The following is a 23491-nucleotide window of genomic DNA, read 5'->3' on the forward strand; positions in this document are numbered from 1 at the left end:
TCCCCAGCCATGCTTCCTGGACAGCCAGCAGAACCAACAGCCAATCAAACCTCTTTTTTTTGTAAATTACCCAGTCACAGGTACTGCTTTATAGCAGTGCAAGTATGGACTAGTGCATGTCACGTTCTTATTAGTATCTACACTAAACAATTTATCATGAGTATTCTTAGTGTTCTTTATGTTGTTTCAGTTCTTGTTTTTAGCCTATTGTTGCTGAAGAACTTGTGAAATAGAGGCTCTTAGCCGTTCTCATTAGATAATTGCCTTTTTTCCCATAATTACCTAACATTAGTCACCCTTGTCCATTTATTCATTTTTTCACAGGGAAATGATCATCACCTTTGAGGTCCTTCATTGTCTGTTTCTACTGTGCACACCGACTATATTATCTGAAATCAAACCACTGTCATCACGTCATCCACTTTGGATGTCATGATACTTTCCACCTGTAAGGTAAACGTATCTGATAGCAGTCATTTAAGCATACCCTTACAATGATTCTCTATGGTAGATGCACTTGAACGGGGGTTCCAAACTAGGGAATCCAGGAGTGGCTAACCTGGAGATTCATTCGTTCCTTATTATATGGTAAGCATCTGAGTCCCCACACTGCCCCAGCTCAAGGAACACAGTTCCATATAGGAGATTAAGGGTCTGAGTTTAGGGTTAAATGAAAGTTACCAAGTGGAGATTATTACAGGGAGGATATTAGTCTGTTTTCACACTGCTGATAAAGACATACCAAAGACTAGGCAATTTACGTAAGAAAGAGTTTTAATGGACTTACAGCTCCTCGTGGCTAGAGAGGCCTCATAATCGTGGTGAAAGGCAAAAGGCACTTCTTACATGGTGGTGGCAAGAAAAAGAATGAGAGCCAAGTGAAATGGGTTTCCCCCTAATCAAGCCATCAGATCTCGTGAGACTTACTCCCTACCACGAGAACAGTATAGGAGAAACTGCCCCATAATTCAATTATCTCCCACTGGGTCCCTCTCACAACATGTAGGAATTATGGGAGTACAATTCAAAGTGAGATTTGGCTGGGAATGTTAAGTGAAAATCATGTATAAACTGCATGATATTTGCAGGTGGTTGTGATTTTGCTGCCCAGCTCGCCACCACTGGGCTGTGAGGTAATCTTTTTCCACCCACTGCCACTAGGTCTTTTCTGTACATAAGGCAGTTCCCTGCCCAGCCCACCACCACTGGACTCCCTCCGCCTGAACATAAGCCCCTAATGAAGCCCCATGTCTCATTTGCTGGCCCTGGGTCCTTTCTTTGGCCTCTTGAAGTTGGTGCTTTTTCCACTAAGCCTAACAGGAACTCAGCACAACACCACCTTCTGAGAGTTAATGGCTGTGTGCCCATCTATTCTTTTGTAATAAGCAGTTTATGATGGGTGGGCCAGCTGTTTACTTGGCTCATGAATGAATGTTCACCAGGTGGTGGTGACTGTGCTAGCAGCTAAAACAGTCATGCTTATTTGACAGATGAAGAAACTGAAGCACAGATGAAAATGCTCTGCTCCTCAGTGGTTGGGCTGACCCAAAGCCATGTTTTCTACCTGACATTCAAAATGGGCTCTGTTGACTTTGCCAAAACCGTAATTGTGTAAAATTCAGAGGTTAAGCTAAGGTTAGTGTGGTCATGCTATGACTATAGATACCACATTTCAGCATGGCTCAAAAGGCCCTAAAATACTTTTCAATATCTTACACAGAGAAATAATTCTATATAGTCTTTGGATACCATTAAACACTGCCTTCGACTAGTGTGTTACTGAGCTGCTATTTGGTCAAAATCACAGCTGGAACTTGTGTGTCCCTAACACACAAAGCTCTGTGTTAAATGCCGTACACGAGATATCTCAGTATCAGTTTCGTTCCACTTTATAGATAAGGCATCTGAATGTTATAGTTTAGGAAGCTTACCTAAAGGCATGTGTGCAAGTGGTGGGCCTGGTGGACCTGAAACCTAAAACTTCATCTTTCTAATTTCAGAATCTGTCACCGCAGCCCTAACAACAGGTTGAGCACTGGGCATTCAAGATGGCCACACCAGGGAATGCATCTTTGTACAACTTCTCCTTTTTCTGAAGAAACAGCTTAGACTAAGAGAAGTTGAGTTACGGATCCCAAATCATACACTGACAGATCCATCTTTAAGGCCAGGCTCCCCAAATCTTCCTTCCAGAAGAATTCCAAATAATGTATCACATACATATCCACAAGGCAGAGCTCAATTCCTTTCCTCTTGATTCTGGGCTGGATTTAGTAACTTGTTTCCAAAGAATGAGGTATAGAAATGAAAATATAGAAACCAGGTGGACACTACCTTGACCAGATGATTAACATCAGCAGTGATAAGCTATCTTGCTTGCTATCACATACTCCTTACTATGCAACCAGAAGAACCCTTCCCCTCCATTATATTCTTCTCAAAAATCTATAACCCCAATCTAATTAGACAGGTTCAAACAGGGGGACATTCTACAAACTGCCTAGTAGTCTTCAAAACTCTTTAGAGAATCAAAGAAAAAGATTAAGAAACCCTTGGATTATAAGAGACTACATAAATATGACAACAAAATGCAATGTGCAAGAGGACATCAGTGAAAAACTAGGTACCAGCCAAATGAAGCCTGTTAGCTCAGGGTACTAGCCCAGTATTAATTTCTTGGTTGTTGTAATGGCACCATGGTTATGTAAAATGTTAGCACTAGGGGAAGCTGGGTAAAGAATATGTTTGCAACTTTGCTATAAATCTAAACACATTACAAAATACAAAGTTTCAGGTAATATAAAAATAAAAATAAACAGGTCACCAAAACTTTAGCTGATGTTTCATGCCCATTTCCTTATAGCTTCAATTCACTCATTCTTTTTTTTTTTTTTTTTGAGATGGAATCTCACTGTTGCCCAGGCTGGAGTGCAGTGGCACAATCTCTGCTCACTGCAACCTCCACCTCTGAGGTTCAAGTAATTCTCCTGCCTCAGCCTCCTGAATAGCTGGGATTACAGGCACCTGCCACCACACCTGGCTAATTTTTGTGTTTTTGGTAGAGATGGGGTTTCGCTATGTTGGCCACGCTGGTCTCAAACTTCTAACCTCAGGTGAGCCACCCACCTTGGCCTCCCAAAGTGCTGGGATTACAAGCATGAGCCACTGTGCCCAGCATCCCTCACTCCTTATAAAAATAAAAATAAACCAGGGGTCCAAGAGGATATGTGAGGACCACTATTGACTCTAAACAACCTAGAGCAATTATTCTTAGAATGTGTATGGCCTCACAAACACCATGCTCTACACACACGTACTGCACACTGCTAAGACTGGTTCCAAACACACGGCTACATCATTTTGCCTTCAGGCTGGGAGGCTGGGGTTTCACTTGGCCACTGACTAGCGCAGGATTGTTCTGGGTTTATTTTCTTTATTTATTTATTTTTCCTTATTGGGGCAGCAGTGTTGCAGCTGATCCTCTGTAGAAAGAGAATGACATTTTTTCTTTTTTTTTTTTAAAGAGGAATAGTTAAAAATATACAGTGGTACATACTGCAATTATCATTCACAATAAACACAGGAATGGTGACATTAACTAATGGGAGTGCAGCAGCTGCTGGCCCGTTGAAAGCCATCCTCAGTGCCATGCGGAGGTATCCAATGCTAATTGCTCCTTTAGTCTCTCTGTCTGATGTCAGGAGGCAATCCACTGGGTAAACCCAAAGCAGCTTTTTACTTCAGCATAGCCCAGAGTCAGCTTGTCCTCAATAAGGTGTTTGCTGGCAAGGGGGTAAAATGCTACGATTTGATCATGGTTTCATTAACTTCACCTTTAGCAGTTTAGCAGTGCCTTTGATTAACTGGGATTGCCCAACAGAAGGCTCAACGAAAGCCCATAACAGACTAATTATTAAAGAGTCATTAGGCTGGGCACAGTGGCTTACGCCTATAATCCCAGCACTTTGGGAAGCCAAGGAGGGTGGATCACAAGATCAGGAGACCACCATGGCCAACATGGTGAAACCCTGTCTTTACTAAACTACAGAAAATTATCCAGGCATGTTGGTGTTCACCTGTAGTCCCAGCTACTGGGGAGGCTGAGGCAGGGGAATCACTTGCACCCAGAACGTGGAGGTTGCAGCGAGCTGAGATCGTGCCACTGCACTCTAGCCTGGTGACAGAGCAAGACTGTGTCAAAAAAAAAAAAATAATAAGAAGAGGAACTATGTTAACTGAAAACCAACCAAATGCCAGATAGTATCAGGTGCTTGACCAGTTCTTTAATCCTCTGACCATTCTGCTGAGAAGTAGTGCCTGCAGCTTATATAAATGGGGCTCGGAGCTGTGAAATGACCACCAGCTTGACACTTTGGCAAGTGGCTGGCATGGGCTTCTCTCCAGTCCAGCCCAGAGTTTCAGCACCATGCCTCGCATTCTGGTGCCTAGATGACTGTTTTACTCATTTATTGACTCTAATAAGCTCCTCATTCTAAAAAGGAATGGGGATGCCTTACAGAAATGCCACGAAACTGGAGAAAAAATCATGCATTCCCAGCCGGGCACAGTGGCTCACACCTGTAATCCCAACATTCTGGGATGCCGGGGTGGGCAGATCACTTGAGCTCAGGAGTTCAACACTAGCCTGAGAAACATGGTGAAACCTGTGTCTACCAAAACTACAAAATCTTAGCTGGGCATGGGGATGTATATCTGTGGTCCCAGCTACTTAGGATGCTGAGGAAGGAGGATCACTGGAGCTGAGGGAGGAGGTTGCAGTGAGCCGAGATCGCATCACTGAACTTCAGCCTGGACAACAGAGTGAGACCCTATCTCAAGCAAAAAAACAAACAAAAAGTATTCTCAAACGTATCTAGTGCAGAACTTGGGGCTGGAGATTTCCGATGAGAAAGTAGCAGTCAAAGCTGCAAGATCCATGATGTGAGCAGGAAAAAGCAAACAGCAAACAGGGTGTGGAAGTGCAGTAGGATACATGCTTAAGGCATGCCCCACTTTCTAGAGTCTGCCTTAGACTTTCGGGGGCTTTTGTAGCCCTCTGTCAGGTTGTATGTCCTTTAAGAGCAGTAGACCATGTATTAAATCATTTTTTTTCCATTCTCCACAGTGTCTTGCACCTACTGAATCACAGGTGATGCAATTTGCACATCTATAAATAATAATACCCACTTCAAAGGAATACTGTAAATGTGATTAGGCAACACATATCATCAGCATGTCAGTGGCTCAACACATGTCTGACACATGGGAGGGCTTAATGTAAACTTAATACAAGCTTATCAACCTTGGTTAAATCACTTAAAGCTGGTAAAACTGCTAAAGGTTACATAGTAGTGGGGTGACAGGTTTCAGCACTGCCCACCTGTGGGAGGGGTAGAGGGGGAAAGAGAGACTAAAAGAGAGAAAGGAGAAGGGGAAGAAGTCTAAGAGAGGTAAGAAACAGAGGAAAGGGAATGGGAAAATCAGAGGAGGACAGGGAGAAGGGACAGGGGAGCGGGGAGAAAGAGGAGGGCAATGAGAAGCAGGGGAGAAGGGAGGGTAAAGGGGTGAAAGAGGAGGGGAGAAGGAGAGCAAAGAGATCGTCAATCTGACCAGAAAGAGGAGTCTCCACTCCCGAAGATTCCAGAGTGGGAGGAGGAGGAAGAGGGGGTTCCCCCAACTTACTGGGCCTCTCCCCAGGCACGGAAGCCACATCTCTCTATTTCCTTATTCTCCCAGCACCTCCTCCCGTGAAGAACAATTGAGCTCCTCTGTGCTTTGGTGATATGGACACAGTCCTTCCCTCTGCTTCCCAGAAGCTGGGTAGGACCAACCCCTATCCCCTTGCTCTTTCATTTACTTAAAAAATGCCTGTGGGTACCACAGCAAGCAAACAGGTAAGCCCTGCCCTGGTGGAGATGATGGACTACTGGAGGACGCAGACAGAGAACTGGAAGTTACAGCGTGGGGTACAAAATCTTAGACAAGAAAAGCCCAAGGCAGGAGCCAAACCTAGAGGAGCATGGGAAGTTTCCCAGAGAAAGCAATGTCCCCAGAGGGACTGAGGTTCCCTTGGAGTCTACCCACAAAGCAAGAGCTGAGAGCGGAACAGAGGGAGGAAGCAGGAGGTGCAGATTTCAGAGTTCAGCAGGAACATGTCAGATCCTGGAAATGGAGAGATAATGGCCAAAGCTGGAACACAGGGCTGGACAGGGTGCGGGGGATCCCTAGGAGGGAGGAGAGACCATTCAGGATGGCCTCGGAGAGGACAATGAGAAGTTAGACTTCTAAACTGTGTCTCACCCAAGTCTCTTACAATGAGACAAGATGATCCTCTCAGTTTTTTGTTTTGTTTTGTTTTTGCTTTTTGGGGGTAGAGCCTCTGATGGCAGGATGAGAGGGGACCAGGCTGGAGAAGGAGCCAGGAGATACCATGAAGGCTATGACAGGCAGCTAGAAAAGACCGAGGGAGAGGGCCAGGGTGCTGGGGAAGATATCCGGGCACTACTCAGGAGATGGGATTTGTAGGACTGGATGTGGGATTGGGTGTTGGCTTGTGGGGAGAATGCAGAGAAAGTCAAAGAACACTTTAAGGTTTCAGGTCTGGACAAATGGGTGGAGGGAGATGCTGTCCCTGAGACAGAGAAAGAAAAAGAAGGTAGTTGGTCTTACATGGGTTTGTGGTCTCATGGGAAGGCCATGTAAATTGCACAGAGGAGCTGGATATTTGGGTCTAGAGCAGAGGTCAGCAAACTCTGTAAATGGCCAGGGAGAGGATGCTTCTTATTTTGCAGGTTGTTCAGTCTCTGCTACAACTACTCACCTCCACTGTTGCAGCTGGAAAGCAGTCACAGATGTTGTGTAAACCATTGGATGTGGCTGTGTTCCAGTAAAGCTGATTGACCAAGGTAGTGACAGGCTGGATTTGGCTGGAGGGCCAGAGCGTGCTGACCCTGGTCGAGAGCATCAGATAGATGCCTGGGCTGGAAATAAATATTCAGGGAAAGCGATTTGAAGTAATGAGTGTGGACCATGGAGAGAGACATCGATTTAGATATATCTATTAAGACATATACTCTATTTTTCTATGTATAGATACATAGATGTTGAGAGATTTATTTTAAGAAATTGGCTCACATGACTATGGGCCTGGCAAATCTGAAGTCTGCAGGGCTTCGTAGCAGGCTAGGAACTGAAGCAGGAGCTGATGCTACAGTCTTGAGGCAGAATTTCTTTCTTTCTGGGAAACCTCAGTGTTTGTTCTTATGGCCTTCAACAAATGGGGCAAGGCCCAGTAATCTTCATTCCTTAAAGTCAACCACATCTGCAAAACACCTGCCAAGTGCACCTGGATTCTATTTCGATTAAATGACCGGGTACTATAGCCTAGCTGAATGGACATATAAAAGTCACCATCACAGGGGTCCTCTTAGATTCTGCTACTCCTCTTTTGTAAGCAGCCAATCATCCCATATAACCCGTTGTGGTTATGGTCAATGAAGACCCCCAATACTTTAAGTTATCCCTTCTGTTTTGATCCCAGATGCCCCAAGTGCCTATGTCAATGTCTTTTTTTTTTTTCGGATGGAGTTTCACTCTTGTTGTCCAGGCTGAAGTGCAGTGGCAGGATCTCGGCTCACTGCAACCCCTACCTCCCAGGTTCAGGCGATTCTTCTGCCTCAGCCTCCCGAGTAGCTGGAATTACAGGCAGGTGGCACCACGCCCGGCTAGTTTTTGTATTTTTAGTAGAGACAAGGTTTTACCATGTTGGTCAGGCTGGTTTGAACCCCTGACCTCAAGTCATCCTCCTGCCTCAGCCTCTCAAAGTGCTGGGATTACAGGCATAAGCCACTGCGCCTGGCCCAGTGCCCACATCAATATCGATGTTTGAGGGTATGTTTGCCTTTGTCCAACAGCAGAACAGCATCCGCTGCTCTTTCCCTGCCTGGAAAAACCCTGTTAAATGCCTCTCAGGTAAGATGGTCGCCCAGGGTCTTCCCCTCTCTGAGCTCATGGGTTCAGAAGGTTGTGGAAGGGGCCACAGACTTCCTGCTGCTTTCCTCATGCAGACACCAGTCACGAGTGCCTTCATATCAGCGGTGGAGGAGCCCCGCGCGCTAGCAATTCTTCAGAGGGAGAAAGGCATTTGCAAAGCCTAATAACGGCACCATACATATGTATACATTTTACACAAAGCTGTTTGTTTTAAAAAATCAATTTCTCTCCTACAGATGGCATATTGCATAAAGAAACGCAAACCCAGCAGCACCCCTGCCAGCGGCAATTCTGAACCCTTAGTTCTGTGTTTCCAAAGCATTACGTGGGGAGGCATGTGTGTTTAAGGGCATCCAATTGTTTCTGCACCAGAAAAGCAGCAACATCCTGAGCACGCATTTCCTCTGGGGTTCATGTGCAGGTTATGCCGATGGACAACACGGCCTACAGGGAGCATGCAGGAGGAAGGGAGCCCAAAGCCAGGCCAAATAGGAGCAGGGTTGTCCTCAGGTAAATGCCAAGAACACAGTGCCTGGAAAGTGTATTGCATTGCCTCTGTTTCCCCAGTCATAAACACCCCACCCACATCCCACATCCCACATGCTGGCATTACTGGCATGAGCCACCGCACTAGGCCATACTGTATTTTCTAACCTTCTTTAGGTGTGGCCATGTGATGGGTGTTTGCCAATGACAAGGAAGTAAAAGTGACATGTGTTACAACTGGGTGGAAGCTTTGAGGGCCGGTGAGCAATTTGCTGACTCTTCCCCCTACTATCATGGTCATGAGTCTGACAGGGGCTGCCCTATCAGCCTGGCCCTGGCGGGAAGACAGCATGGAGCCCAGTCCCCAGCCACCCTCGATGGGCACATCCAGGCACATCAGCAGCAGAACTGACAGTCAGCTTGCCTTTCCAGGAGCACAAGCATGTTCCACACTTCTGGGCACGTACATTTTATTACAAATCACATCATAATATGATTTGTAAAGCAGACATGACTGCCATTGTCACTGTCACTGTCATTCTCTGCCTCACCTTAGACGATGGCTGCCACTGGTGTGGACGTTTGCTGGGTGGGGGTGCTTCTGCTCCCCTGATGCTCGCAACATCTTGCCTCAAACAAGCACAGCATGGCCCTGCTTTCTGTGCCGTTGGAGGGTCACCGCTCCTATGGTGACATTCCTCCAGGCCATATGTGCAGTCATGGATCAGACATAAAGGGGTCTGAGCAGCCCTGAGGGGTGCCCTCAAGTAAGGAGGGAAGTTGGGAGCCAAGAGCCTCCTTCCCTCCCTGCTGACACTTCCCAGCAGCATCCTGAGTGTTTCGAACAGCCCTGGAGGAATGGTGCTCCACGGCCCACATCAGTATCCTCGCCAACACACCCTGGCACTGGTGATTCCTTCTTCCCTGCTTCCCCACTCCTTGATAACCTGCCAAGCAAACCATCTCAGTAGAGTCCTCATCCCAGCTCCTTCTGATTTCAGGAGTACCCCAGCTAGGACACTATCTCTGAAACCCATGGTGCCCTCTCACTAAAGTGCCCCAATGTTGACACAACTCCTACCAAATTGTGGGTGCTGACTCTCTATGTGCGTCATTCAACCAGAACAGCATCGATTGGTTAAAAGGTGCATTAATAAGATTGACTCTGAAACCAATAATAGGTCCCTGAAATTTTATGTCTCTAGGAAATTAAGAAACAACAGTAATCCCTTTACAACATCAAACTCCTATCCAGGAAAATTATAATCCATTCACCTTTCCTTCTCCATGTTTTCAACAATGCTGCGGGTCAAGCGTATAGAGGGGAAAATACTCACAAACACACTGACACAATAGCAGTGAGGGAATCGAGATGAGGGCCAGAGTCGAGATTTTTTGCAATGAGATCTTGGGACGGAAAGGAAGCAAAACAACTCTCGTCCTGGGGCCTGCTTTCCCTGAAACGCTAGGCTGCAGGAAGGAGGAAAATTTGTGCGGGGGGCCTTAAGACCATGGACTGGCATTGCTCTCTAGAAGGAAGAGTGGTGGAAAAATCAAAAAGGTCACAAATATATGATCAAGAGCCAGACATACAAAATAAGAGTCTGGTGTCTACAAAAACATCATAATATTTTGTATCAGTCTGAATAACTAGGTTGTGTTGTATAACAGTGCAACATCTTAGTGACCTAAATCCACAAACTTTTACCTCCCTCTTAGGTCAGCTGCCCATCGAGGGTGGCTGGGGGCTGTGCTCCATGCTGTCTTCCCGCCAGGGCCAGGCTGATAGGGCAGCCCTGTCAGATTAATGACCGTGATTGCAGGGGGAAGAGACAGCAAATTGCTCACTGGCCTTCAAAGCTCCCACCCAGGTGTAACACACGTCACTTTTGCTTCCTTGTCATTGGCAAACACCTATCATATGGCCACACCTAAAGAAGGTTAGAAAATACAGTATGGCCTAGTGCGGTGGCTCATGCCAGTAATGCCAGCATGTGGGATGTGGGATGTGGGTGGNTCTGGCCTAGCGTGGTGGCTCATGCCTGTAATTCCAGCACTTTGAGAGCCCAAGGCAAGCAGGCCACTTGAGCCCATGAGCTGGAGACCAGCCTGGGCAACATGGAGAAACCCCGTGTCTACAAAAAATACAAAAATTAGCCGGGCATGGTGGCACACACCTGTAGTCCCAGCTACTTGGGAGACTGAGACAGGAGGACCGTTTGAACCTAGAGGTCAAGGCTGCAGTGAGCCAAGATCACACCACTGCACTCCAGCCTGGGTGACAAAGTGAGACCCTATTTCAAAAATGAAAAAAAAATGCAACCTTACCAGAGGGCAGAGGGCTAGAAATACTTGGTAAAGAACAATGTTAATATTACTACAAACTGCGTTTGTGAACGCTTCCTCCAGATCTCGGAAGAGGGCACTCCTGGACAGTCATGGCACAAAGGAGGCTAAACGGGTATTCCAGTGTCATTGGTTTTTATTTTTCTTGTAATTTTCAGATGTTTCAGAAAATATCATTCACACTTTGGTTACCTGTAATCTATCTTTATTGTCTTAATAATTTTTATTAATATATATGTACATGAATTTTAAAATAGTCACATTTCAGTTATACAGAAATGTATACATTTTAAAATTTATTTTTAATGTAATTTAACTTATATATGAAGACATTCATCTTTGCACTCAAGGACTTCAGCCGCCCTCGTTCTTTTTTCCCATAAAGCCCCACATTCTAGAGCCACACATTTGCCTCTTCTGAGTAACTTCATGACCTCTTTGTTGTTGCTTGGAAAACCCCATCACAGAAAACCAATTTCACGGCCCCAATATTGAGGAGCACCCCATATTAAGGGCAAAAAATAAGCCTAAAAAGGAGAGGGAGAGAAACAAAAATTAAATAACCAAGAAGGTCAGAATGAAGACAGAGAGGGACAGGGGCTGATGAGAGGGTGTGGAGGGTCCACCCGTCCCCACCCCCCTGCCGCCTGAGGTGGCTGATCAGCAGAGCAGCTTTGCAGGGGACTGCAGCTGCGGAAGAGCCATTCAGAAACGCAGAGCTGTCCTTCCAGGCAGCCCTAGTCCTCCCCATGCTGCTGGAGCCTTAACTAGGAATGTTGTCGTCAGGCCTCAGGGGGACCACCGCTGCACACTGTGGTCCCAGGACCCCAAAGCCTGTGAGGCTGGTGTGCAGGAGGAGGAATCGGAGGTTCGGCCTGGGGACCAGGACGGGTATCTCAGCCCCAGGATCCTTCCTGCAACCCGCCCCAGAGACTTTTCCTCCTCCCCCGGCCGAGCAGGAGCACCCCCAACACACACACGGCACCCTTGTCTTTCTCCAAGCTGACCATGGCAACGACCCTCTCAGAATCCACTGAGAATTCATGATCAAATTTGAGAATTAAAGCAGGAAGGGCCTTCATGGAAGAGAAGAAAAAGTCTTTCTGTTTCTCTGCCTCTTGCTTGGTACCCAAATGCATCTCAATAATCAAATAACCCAGAGGGAAGGAGCGTCAGGAAAATGGGTTTATTTATGGTTTGTAGCCAGGATTGCACTTACGTTTTTCTGATATTTATAATTAGGTGGGGAGGGAAAGAACACTGAGTTTTCAAGCACTGTGTCTTCATTAGACTTGTGGTCCTGAGACCTCGGGGAACCGCCTCTGCACACTGTGATGTGGGGGCCCTAACGCCTGTGGGGCTGGTGATGGAGGAGGTAGGATCTAAGGTTCAGCTCAGGAATCGTGTGCTCTGGCAGAGGAGATACCCAGGGCCCACGGGCTGCCTGTGACCACACACAGGCTTTGTGTCTGCACCAGTCCCTTAGCACCGCTGAGTCTGTCTCCTCAGCTCTAAAATGGAAAACAACAAGAGGCTGGATTAAAGGCTGGCAAAGGTCCCTTCCCACTCTAAATAACATACTGTCATGAATGCCAGGATCTGGGCCCCATTGTATACCAGCTTAGAGTATATTAAGAAACCACAACACCTTATCCTCTCCACCTGGGCTACACTTGACCCTTCCTCTCATGCAAAGTTTCTGGAGGCAGACTCCATGTCCCCCTTTGATATGGTTTGGCTGTATCCCCACGCAAAATCTCATCTTGAATTGTAATTCTCATAACCTCTGTAGTCCCCATAATCCCCATGTGTTAATGGAGAGACCAGGTGGAGGTAACAGAATCATAGGGGCAGTTTCCCCCATACTGTTCTCATGACAGTGAGTGAGTTATTACAAGATCTAATGTTTTTACAAGGGGCTCTTCCTGCCTTGACTCAGCACTTCTCCTTCCTGCCACCTTGTGAAGAAGGTGCTTGCTTCCCCTTCACCTTCCACCATGATTTAAGTTTCCTGAGGCCTCCCCAGCCATGCTGAGCTATGAGTCAATTAAATCTCTCTTTTCTTTATAAATTACCCAACGCTGGGCAGTTCTTTACAGCAGTATGAAAACGGACTAATACACCCCTCCTACATCCTCCCTCTGACTGTCCAGAAGTAGAGATACATTGCAGATATTCTTTCAAGAGTCATCTTGAGACTACACAAATGATAAACCCTTCTAGGCCTCAGCGTTCTTAGCTCAAGTCAGCTTTATTTAGATCTGTTAATTCACTTGTAATAAGAGTTCACATTTCCTTAACACTGGTTATATGCCAGGCATTGTTTTAAAAAGGTTCCTTTTTCTAAACTTTCTCATATTCAGTCCTCATAGTAATGTGGTGGTCAGGTGCTATTATCGTTACCCCATTTTACAGATGAGTTCACTGAGACACAGAAAGGTAAGTACCTTTTCCCAAGGCCATATCTCCAGGGAGGTGAGGAGCAGGACCCAAACCCGCAAGTCCAGCTTGAGAGCCTATGCCCTTCAATTTCTATTGATCTATCCACCCACCCACTTTCTAGAGGCTTCTCTCTGCTCATGCCTCTTCTCTTCTTCTAAAGGTCAGCCACCATTTCTCTGTGTGTCTGTTTCAAGACAGATGCTATCTTTGTACAACTATGGGGCTTCCCATCATCCCTCAGAATAGAAGCCTAAGGATAGGAGAGATGAAAATACAACCTTCATAAGATGTGTGGGGGGGGGCAGGGAGGCCAAGGATTCTGTGCCAACACCGGTTGTGACTGGAGATGAGCATCTCCACCATGCCCCTTTCTCATCCTCATCCAGTAAAGCCCAGCTTTGCCCAGGCAGCAGGCGAGCTCTACTGCAAGAAACTCCACTCGAGCCCAGCAGATATTTTCTAATTCCACCTCCTAGGAGTTTTTATTTCAACAACGAATCTTATCAAATAGCTATTGCTCCAGAAGCATTTTCAAAGAAGAAATGAAAACCGTGATCACCATGGTGAGGAAATATGCATTTTATTTAGTTGTAGAAGTGAGGAGACCAAAATCACTCTACCACCTGGAAAATATGCTCTTGTTGGCTCCTGATTCAGCCTTCTCTGTGTTTCTGACATCTAGACAAAGAGCAGCAAAAGATTTTACCCAGCGATGCCTATCTACAGTCTCCCCAGGCCCCGTCTCTGCCCTTGCTCATATCTGGAGGACCAGACCTGGTGGAATGAGCATCTGTCCATGGCTCCATTCCTCCCCTGTCAGATGATGAGACTAACACATGACCTGCTGGCGGTCACCAGCGTTAAATCCACGTGGCATGCAAAGCCTACCAAAGAGCCCCAAGCACCGAAGAGTATCTGTGAATTATAGCTGAATTCAAATGGAAAAGGATCTTGAGAATGAATGTGTTTGATGAGCTCAAATTGGGCAAATTCTGGCTACCAGGTGGTGGTTTAGATGCTATCTGAGAAAGAAACCCATCTCTTCACTCAGAGTTTACAGAAATATAAAAAGACAAATATGCATATACCAGTGCTAACTCAGATGCAGGGAGATTGTCTTGTTATTTCAGGCACAACCAGATTAGCTTCTGCTGTGGCTGCTGAACACTTTGCTTGTAGAGGCTCACATGAGTGGCAAAATACAGAACATCCATGAAACCAACAACATAATTGAGCAATCATAACTCACATCTATGGAGCACCTTCCATGTATCATGCATTGTGTTCATATTAGCTTCATTCATCCCAAGAGCCCTTTCATGCCTTCCATTGCAGAGATGAGGAAATTGACCCCATTTGCTCAAAAACGGAAAAAGTGGTTGGATCCAGTGTCCCTAAAATTCATTCAAAATGGGGATCATTATTCATTTTTCCTAGGTGAAGAAGTTGAAGTGGTTTGTCCACGGTCACATCTGAGCCAGTCAGAAATGGAATCTGCCCTACAAATTAGGTTTTGCTGACTCCAGGCCCCATGGCACCAAGTACTCCTCACCAGCAAACTCAGCCCCTGATGAAGCCCATGATGCAGCAAACCAGGACCCCAACACGGGGGTCAGGTGAACCTCCCACAGCTCAGCAGCTTGGTAGAAGAAACCTGCCAGAGGATGTGAGCACAGATGCTGAGGACAGTCCTGGAGCGCTCTTTCTGTATCAGCAGTTCAGAGTCCTGGTGTTGCAGCAGGAAGAGGCGCCATAGCAGAGATAGACATGAGGTGCCATGGGGATGCAGAGAAATGAGTCAAAAGTGGGGGCACCAGGAGGGAAGCAGAGAGTAAGCCACGGCGACCTTGACTTTGCCCAGGACTGCAGACGCTGTATTGCTCATCATGGGGAGCCTTTGAAGCAAGGATCTGGCAGGGTCAGGTTTTGGGTTAGAATGAGCTCTCTGCAGGAAGAGCTGAGGATGCAGGAAGCTGGGTCTGTGTGGGAGAGGATCAGTGGCCCCAGTTGCAAGGAGACCTTGGGAAAGAAAGAACTTTTAAAATTTTTTTCTTTTCATTTTTTCTTTTATTTCTTTTTCTTTTTCTTTTTCTTTTTCTTTTTTCTTTTGAATTTTTCATCCGCCTCCATTTCCTGGTCATGAGAGGAACTAAGAACTTTTAAGTGGGGGCTGTCACTGATATGTGTGCTTATTGCACAGACACTTCTTATTCATCTGTTTTGTTCACTGATGTATCTCCAGCCCCTAGAAGAGCGCTTAGTACAGAGCAGACACCCAGTGATATCCATCAAATAAATATATAAATAAGTGAGCGATGGAAAGATGACAACAGCAAGGCGGTGGTAGAGTATGAGTGTACCCAGCCCCCAAGTTTTAAATTGGAATCCTCAGAGGATTCACCTCACGGCTTGTTCCTGACTCCAACCCGGAGTCTGAGCACCTGGTATGTGCCAGGCGCAGTTTTGATCCTGGGACTGGAGAGGGCGCAAGATGAAGAGCATCTGGCTCTCTGCCCCACACAGATGGAGCATCTCCCAGCCCTGTGTGTCCCCACCTCAGTGAGCAGAAGGATGAACAAGGACCTGTTTGTCTCTGAGACCCATCCCAGAGGCATGGAGGCTGCAGATGGAAGCAGGATGTGGGGAAATGAGGACCCCGTTCGTGCACATCAGCCTGAGACCTCCCACTTTAATGCTGAGAGAAGCTTCTCGGGGCCAGGCTACCTGCCAAAGCCTACCTCGCCCTGGGGCTCTCTGCAAACAATGCCCTGTGGGAGGCTGAATAAAGGCCACCTGAAGAGGTACATGTCCTAATCCCCCATCAGAACCTGTGACTATGTGGCCTTCCCTGGTGTCTTAGTCTGCTCAGGCTGCCTTAACAACCTACCATGAACTGGGTGGCTTAAAAACAAATTTGTTTTTTCATAGCTCTGGAGGCTGGAAAGTCCAAGGTCAAGGTGCCAGCTGACTCAGTTTCTGATAGAAGCAGACCAAGGCTGATGTTATTAAGATCTCCACTTTAGAGATGGAAACAGTGAGGCTCTTCCAAGATTACATAGCGGGTTAGTGACTTGGATTAGACTAGATCAGTTGGCTCCACTTAATGCAATACTGTCTGGGCACCTGGTATGTGCCAGGCACAGTTCTGGTCCCAGGTAGGTAGACAGATATAAAGACCATGTGGCCCTCTGCTCTGTACAGACTAGGTGTGTATTTCCCAGGCTTATAGGGTCCTGCTTTTTTGTTGCTCTGAGCAGAGTGAACTGTGCGGCAGATTTCCCTGTCACTGACCACCCATGAGAGCTCTCTATTTCTCTGACCACCCATCAGAGTTCTCTATTCCTGGCTTGCAGATGGCTGACTCCCCTCTCATTGCATCCTTACATGGCCTTCCTTCTGTTCTCCTGTCACAGGCCGCTAATCCCATTGTGAGGACCCACTGTCATGATCCAGTTTAACTCTAACCCTCCCAAAAGTCCTATCTGCAAACACCATCACTTTGAGGGTTCAGGCTTCAACATATGGATATGGAGGGAGCACAAGCATACAGTACATAACACGAAGGGACTTTGCAAATAGGAAATTACCCTGGATCATCTGGATAGGCCCAATGTCATCACAAAGGACCTTATAAGAAGGAAGGAGGAGGGCCAAAGTCGAAGAAGCAGAAACAAGGTCAGAACCAAGACGTGGCCATGAGCCAAGGAAGACAGGTTCTAGAGGCTGGAAGGGGGAAGGAAGCAGATGCCCCTAGAGCATCCAGGAGGAACGCGGCTCTGCCCACACCTTGATTTTAGACTTCTCCCCTGCAGAACTGAAAAAGGATGTGTTTGTGTCTCTCAAACTAAGTTTATGGTCATTTGTTACAGCAGCAAGAGGAAACTGCAATATACCCTCTGACTCACCTGCATTGCAGCCTCAGGAGAGCCTAAAAATAGAGCCCTGTTTCTCTCAAGTATTTCTGGGACATACTGGCGATTTGAAAATGTTATTAGCCAATAACTAAGGAGAATACCAGGGAACTGAACAGTCTGACTTGCAAAGAACAAAATTCTGCTCCCTCCCCACCAGGTGCTCTCTTTCCATACGTTGTCTCCAGATACTGACATTCTAATAAATTCACAGCAACCTATATTCACAAAAAGGCCACTTCAGGAAAAAAAAATATGTACAAGCTGTAACTTTTTTTCATTCAAGATGAAAATAGCTTTACTGGGCCCTAGGCAGATAATATATGTTTGTACAGCATAGAAAACTATTAGAATTGAGCAATTCCCATGGGGAAGCTGGCATGTTCAGAAGCTAAATTAACATTTGGAAGAGTTGCACAGTAGCAACTGAGAGACAGCTTTCTAACCTTTAGTTCTTCGGCTTGCATACCCTTTTAAAGTTCATAAAGAGTGACTACATACATTTTCTCATTTAATCCTTGAAACAGTCCAAGGTTGATGTTATTATGCTCCCCACTTTACAGCTGAGAACAGCGAGGCTCTTCCAAGATTACGCAAGGGGTTAGTGACTTGGATTATACTAGATCAGTTGGATCCGTTTAATGCAATGTTGTCTGAGCACCTGCTATGTACCAGGCACAGTTTTTGTCCCAGGCAGGCCGACAGATACGGAGACCATATGGCCCTCTGCCCTGCACAGACTGTGTGGGTATCTCCCAGGCCTGTGGGGAACCCTTGCTCTGTTGCTCTGAGCAAAGTGAATTATGCAGCTCTTGGCAGTTCCAAGGGGAACAGTTTTCCCCAGAACCAACCGCCCACTAGAAAACCCTCATGGAGCCCCCGGCACGGACATTAGGCCTACCTTACCCTCCCAAAGGAGCACTGGGCTTTGGGATAAGGAAGGGGAACTTTTCCTCTAAGTCTGTGGGATCTCCTTGAGGAATCCACCTGCACTCACCCCAACCCATCTATCGAATATAAATCAAAAGTGATGTTTCAAGTAGAAGGGGCCCATTCACAACTGGGGGCCATGGGGAGGACTTACGCATTACCTTCTTTTATAAACCCAGACATCTTCATGTTAAAAAGAGAAAAATCAAAACAGAGTGAATCCAGTCCCTTCTCCCTGCTGGGATCCTTCCAAGGACCCACCCTTTCCCCCTAGTGACTGGCAGGTGACACCTGCGCCCGCCCCGCCCCCCAGCTGGTATGACCTCTGTCTTAGTTGATGTAACCTTCAAGGCCTGAGATCAAACCACCTGGTGTGATGTCACTGCCGGAGCATTTAGAAAACAGGAACTAGTCCTGGGAAGCAATGGGGAGGAGTCGTCCTGCAGCCTTCCAGGTGGAAACGGCAGATAGAGAACCTGAAATAGCAACTCTGTGGCCCCAGATAGAGGATGAATACACAGCAGACTATGATGGCAACTCTCCAGCCCTCATCTCAGTTCACACAGGCAACCTTATCTCACAGTTCACACAAGGAAGCAGAAATCTCCACCAGCATCCAGACTGGGAGACTTGGATTCTGCTCAGCCCCACAGTGTTGGTTTGTTCTTGCATTGCTATACCTGCAACTGGGTAATTTATGAAGAAAAGAAGCTTAACTGGTTCATGGTTCTGCAGGCTGTACAGGAAGCATGGTGCTGGCATCTGTTCAGTTTCTTGTGAAGCCTCATGGAGCTTTCAATCATGGTGAAAGACAAAGGGGGAACAGGCATGTCACACAGTGAAAGCAGGAGCAAGCAAGAGAGAGTTCAGGGGAAGGTGATACACAAACAACCAGATCTGTGTGAGCTCACAAACAACCACATCTGTGTGACAAGAGAGTGAGCTCACTTATCACCACAGGTGTGGCCCAAGCCATTCACAAGGGATCCACCCCCATGACCCAAAGGTCTCCCCTCAGACTCCACCTCCAACACTAGAGATTACATTCAACATGAAATTTGGGTGGATACAAATATCCAAACTATATCACCCTCCTCTGACTTAATGGCCACCTACTAAGAGCCACGTGCTTTCCACTCCTCCAAGGAAGCCGTGCTGGTATTGCGCATGACACCACTGTCAGACGGTGGTCAGGAGCATATCCATCCCCCTCAAGTTCACTTGAAGTCCATCTCAGGACAGTGGGGTTCCCTTCCCTCCCCGGTTTTCCTTCTCCTGTGATTGCAGTATTGTGAATTCATTCCCTTCTTCTGCCTGCAGCCATACCCCACCCCAGGCTCCATCCTGGAGGGAAACACCTGATATTTGAGTTTCCATGAGACAGACCTTACCCTGTACCAAGTGAGCAACTGAGCTCTGTCTTCACTAAGGCCCAGCACTGTTCCATCCCATTTTGTCCTGTTCTGCCTTCTACAGAAGAGCCCTGTGTCTAGAGTATGGCTTGCCAATTGGCTATAGTCACGTGTGGTAATATTATCTCCCTTTAGTCACCTGTGATGATAATATCTTCCTTTAGTCACCTGTGATGATATAGTCTTCCTTTTCAACCTCCCTGTGATTCCCTACTCCCTCTCCCCTCAGCTCCCATGCATCAGGGTAGATCTCCTTTAAAGTTGATTCTCTTTACCCTATGAAGGTAAACCCTCTATATAAAATTACCTGCTTCAATTTTTTTTTTTTTTTTGACAGTTTTGCTCTTGTTGTCCAGGCTGGAGTGAAATGGTGTGATCTCGGCTCACTGCAACCTCTGCCTCTTGGGTTCAAACGATTTTTCTGCCTCATCCTTCCGAGTAGCTGGTATTACAGGCATGCACCACCACACCCGGAGTTTCTCCATGGTTGGGCTGGTCTTGAACTCCCAAACTGAGGTGATCCACCCTCCTTGGCCTCCCAATGTGCTGAGATTACAGGTGTGAGCTGCCGCACCTGACTGCTTCAACATTTTTATAACAGTGCTTCTCAACTGGGGGTGATTTTGCCCCCTAGATGACATTTGGGATTATCTAAGGAGCATTTCTGATAGTCACAATGGCAGGGTAGGGGGTTGTGTTGAGTGGATAGAGAGTTGGAATGCTGATAAACATCCTATAGTGCCCAAAACAACCCCTTGTCCCCAACAAAGAACTCACTGATCCAAAATGTCAATAGTGCTGAGTTGAGAAACCCTGCTCTTGACTGTCTGTTGCTTGAGGGTAGAAATCTCAACTTACTCATTTTTAAATCTCCCACGCCTAAGCATAAAACCTGGTAGGATAGTCATCCAGTATGCTTTTGCTACTGGTAAATAAACGTATGAGTGAATGAATTCTCACCTTCCTGAATCACTTGTGCATGCATAATCACCTACACACAAGCCAGTCCTCAGGCCCACTAGTATCTATGTGAGCATATCTGCACACGCAGACGTAGACACACACAGATGTGCACACATCCAAAGACAGACCATGCACACACACACCTACCTATGCTGGAGTCCAGGAACCTGCCTGACTGCGAGACTTAATCACTCAATCCCTGTTCATCTGAGAATCAGGAGCCTCTTTTCTCTGCTACACTCAGAACAATCTCTGTACAAACACTTCAGCAGAGGTGCTAAGTGTTCTCTATAATTAATTTCACCGACTAGATGCATTTTCTTACTGTGGCTCTAGGATTAAAAAAGCACTGGATCCAAAAGGAAGATCTTTTTTGCAATCACACAGGCAGAAGGCAACTCAACAACTGGAAACGTGAAATGTCGACTTTGATGATGGCTTAACAGCCCAGGGGTGTGACAGGCAAGCCTGACTCATCACATCTAGCAATATTGGTGGGCACTGAAAATGGGGTGTTGGGGTTGGGGGATGCTGAAGGAAACGCAGAGTGAGGATGCCAACCCTGTAGGCAGCACGAGCCAGAGCAGGCTCAGGAGAACAGGGGGTAACAGTGACTATGAAGCAAAGGCGCTCCTCTTTCTTTCATGCCACTTCCTCTACTGGGGCCTGAGGACACTGTAGCAATGGACAGCAAAGAGGAGGGCCAGCCCACAGAGGAGCTGGCACTAACATTTCGGTGCCAGTTTCCTGGAAAAATTGGAACAGCAGAAGACTGTGATATACAAGCTTTTGGCTCTGAGAGGCAACCACAGTTACGCCTGGCCTTCCGGCTTCCCCATGGAAAACCCCTGCAAGTTCTTCAGGGGTTTGCATGGCGGCAAGCACCTTGGGCTTCCCTTTATCATGGTCTTTATCACCTTGTAGATATTTCCTGATTGCTCATTTTCCTCCCCTGTTAGGCTGTGAGCTTCTCAAGCAAAAAGAAGCCTTACTCATTTCTGTGTCTGCATTGCCTATCTTAATAAATGTGTGATGAATGAATAAGTAAATGAATCAGTGAGCACACTTCAGTCAGATGAATCTGCCTAGGGTTTCAGACTGAGGCAGGGCATAAGAACAAGAGAACAAAAGACCATGTTTGCTGTGTCGAGGAGTTAGGATTTTAGCTGAGAGCAACAGAGAATCGGCCAGGGGAAGAGCGTGTTAAGTTCAGCGTGTTAAAGCAATCTCTTGACATCAGCATGTGCACTGAGACTTTAAACTCATAACTGACACCCTGAGTTTTCACATTGTGCTTTGGGTCTGGTTTTTAATTGGAAAAATGAACGAACCCCTTGGTGCCGCATAGCCTCTGACAATGAAACCCTTTTCATATCTTCAACCTAAGGCCTAGAATTTGTCTCTGCTAACTGCAGTATACTTTATCTTAGTATACGCCATACAGTTTCAACCATGTAGTAGAACACTGCACTCAAAAGATATAATAAAGAAATATACTAGGATACTCCGGTTGGTTGCCTATGAGAGACAAGGATTCTTTGCATTTGGTTCAAATTATTTTGTTTGATTCAAATATTCCAAATATTCTCTGGTGCACATGTCAATCGAACCTTTATGGAATTGCCCGCCCCGTCCTCAGCTGTGCATTTGGAGCCTTCCGCTTCACGAGCTCAGTAACATCATCGCTGCTATGTGTACAGCATACACACACCTCAGGCTGCTGTCCACCGCTTAGATAGAGACACCTGACTCAAACTGCCCCAAATCCAAGTTTTTTCCCACAGGTTTCTGGAAAAGAAATTGAGGCAGCCCTTTCCAGGTGGTTGAAACGTGAGGTGTGAGAGCTCAAGAGTTGATGGCAGCTGAGTGAGGCTGAAACAGAAAAGAAAGAAGCTCTTTCCCAAAGAGGCAGTGCCAAGAGTAGGTTAGAAAGAGCCCCGTTGTTTCTCGGTCTCTGGCTTCTGACATCCGCGGCCCTGAGTCCTGCCATGCTCCTGTCCCTGGTTCTGGGAACTGCCTCGGTGTCTTCCCAGTGACTTTCTGTCCCTTGCATAAATAAGCTCCAGTTGGATTACTTCCAGTCGCACTTCAGCTGATTATAATTCAAAGATTTGTCTTACTTTCTCAATCTCAAAAAATATCTTGAGAGCATGAGTGGATATCATTTACATTTCTGTACCCTCTTGCTTCTCCTATAGTTTGGATCTAGGCCTTGGCCATTGTCATCAGTCCACCCAACTTTGCTTTGAGGAGTTTCTCTGAGAGTGAAAGATGTACAACCAGTGCTTTCTGGGCAGGTCAGTGAAGCAATTTGCTCTAACAAATCTTCTCCTACTGTGACCTCCCTCCCCACAAGGTCCTGGCCAGGAGCTACCATTTAATGTACAGCCCTGCAGGTGACCTGGCCAGGAATCCGCCCCTTATAAGTAGGTAGATGCTGGAGTCAGAGAGACCTGAACAGGAATTACTGCTCTACTGCATATGATCTACATGAGTGAGTCAGTTACTAACTTCCCTAAGCTTCAATTTCCTGAGCTTTAAAATGTTTCTAATCATGGATATCCCCCTTCTAGAACTTGGGGAAGGATCAAATTATATAATGCCTGTAATCTCACTTTGCAGGACTGCTGGCACCCAGGAAGCACCATATAAATGGTGGCTCACATTGTTAATGGTGTATCTCATGGTCTTGGTCCTCTTTAGAGTAACCACCATTTTAATGAGAGCAGCTGTCTCTCAGCATGTTGTACTCCTGCATCACCACCACCACCATGTCTGCTTGAACTGCATAATGCTAATGTTTTATTTATTTATTCATTTATTACTGAGACTGAGTCTCGCTTTATCACCCAGGCTGGAGTGCAATGGCAAGATCTCGGCTCACTGTAACCTCCACCTCCCCAGTTCAAACAATTCTCCTGCCTCAACCTCCTGAGTAGTTGGGATTACAGGCAAATGCCACCATGCCTGGCTAATTTTTTTTTCTTGTATTTTTAGTAGAGACAGGGT

Source organism: Cebus imitator, unplaced genomic scaffold, assembly GCF_001604975.1.
Source record: "Cebus imitator isolate Cc_AM_T3 unplaced genomic scaffold, Cebus_imitator-1.0 Scaffold13, whole genome shotgun sequence".
NCBI classification, from domain to species: Eukaryota; Metazoa; Chordata; class Mammalia; order Primates; family Cebidae; genus Cebus; species Cebus imitator.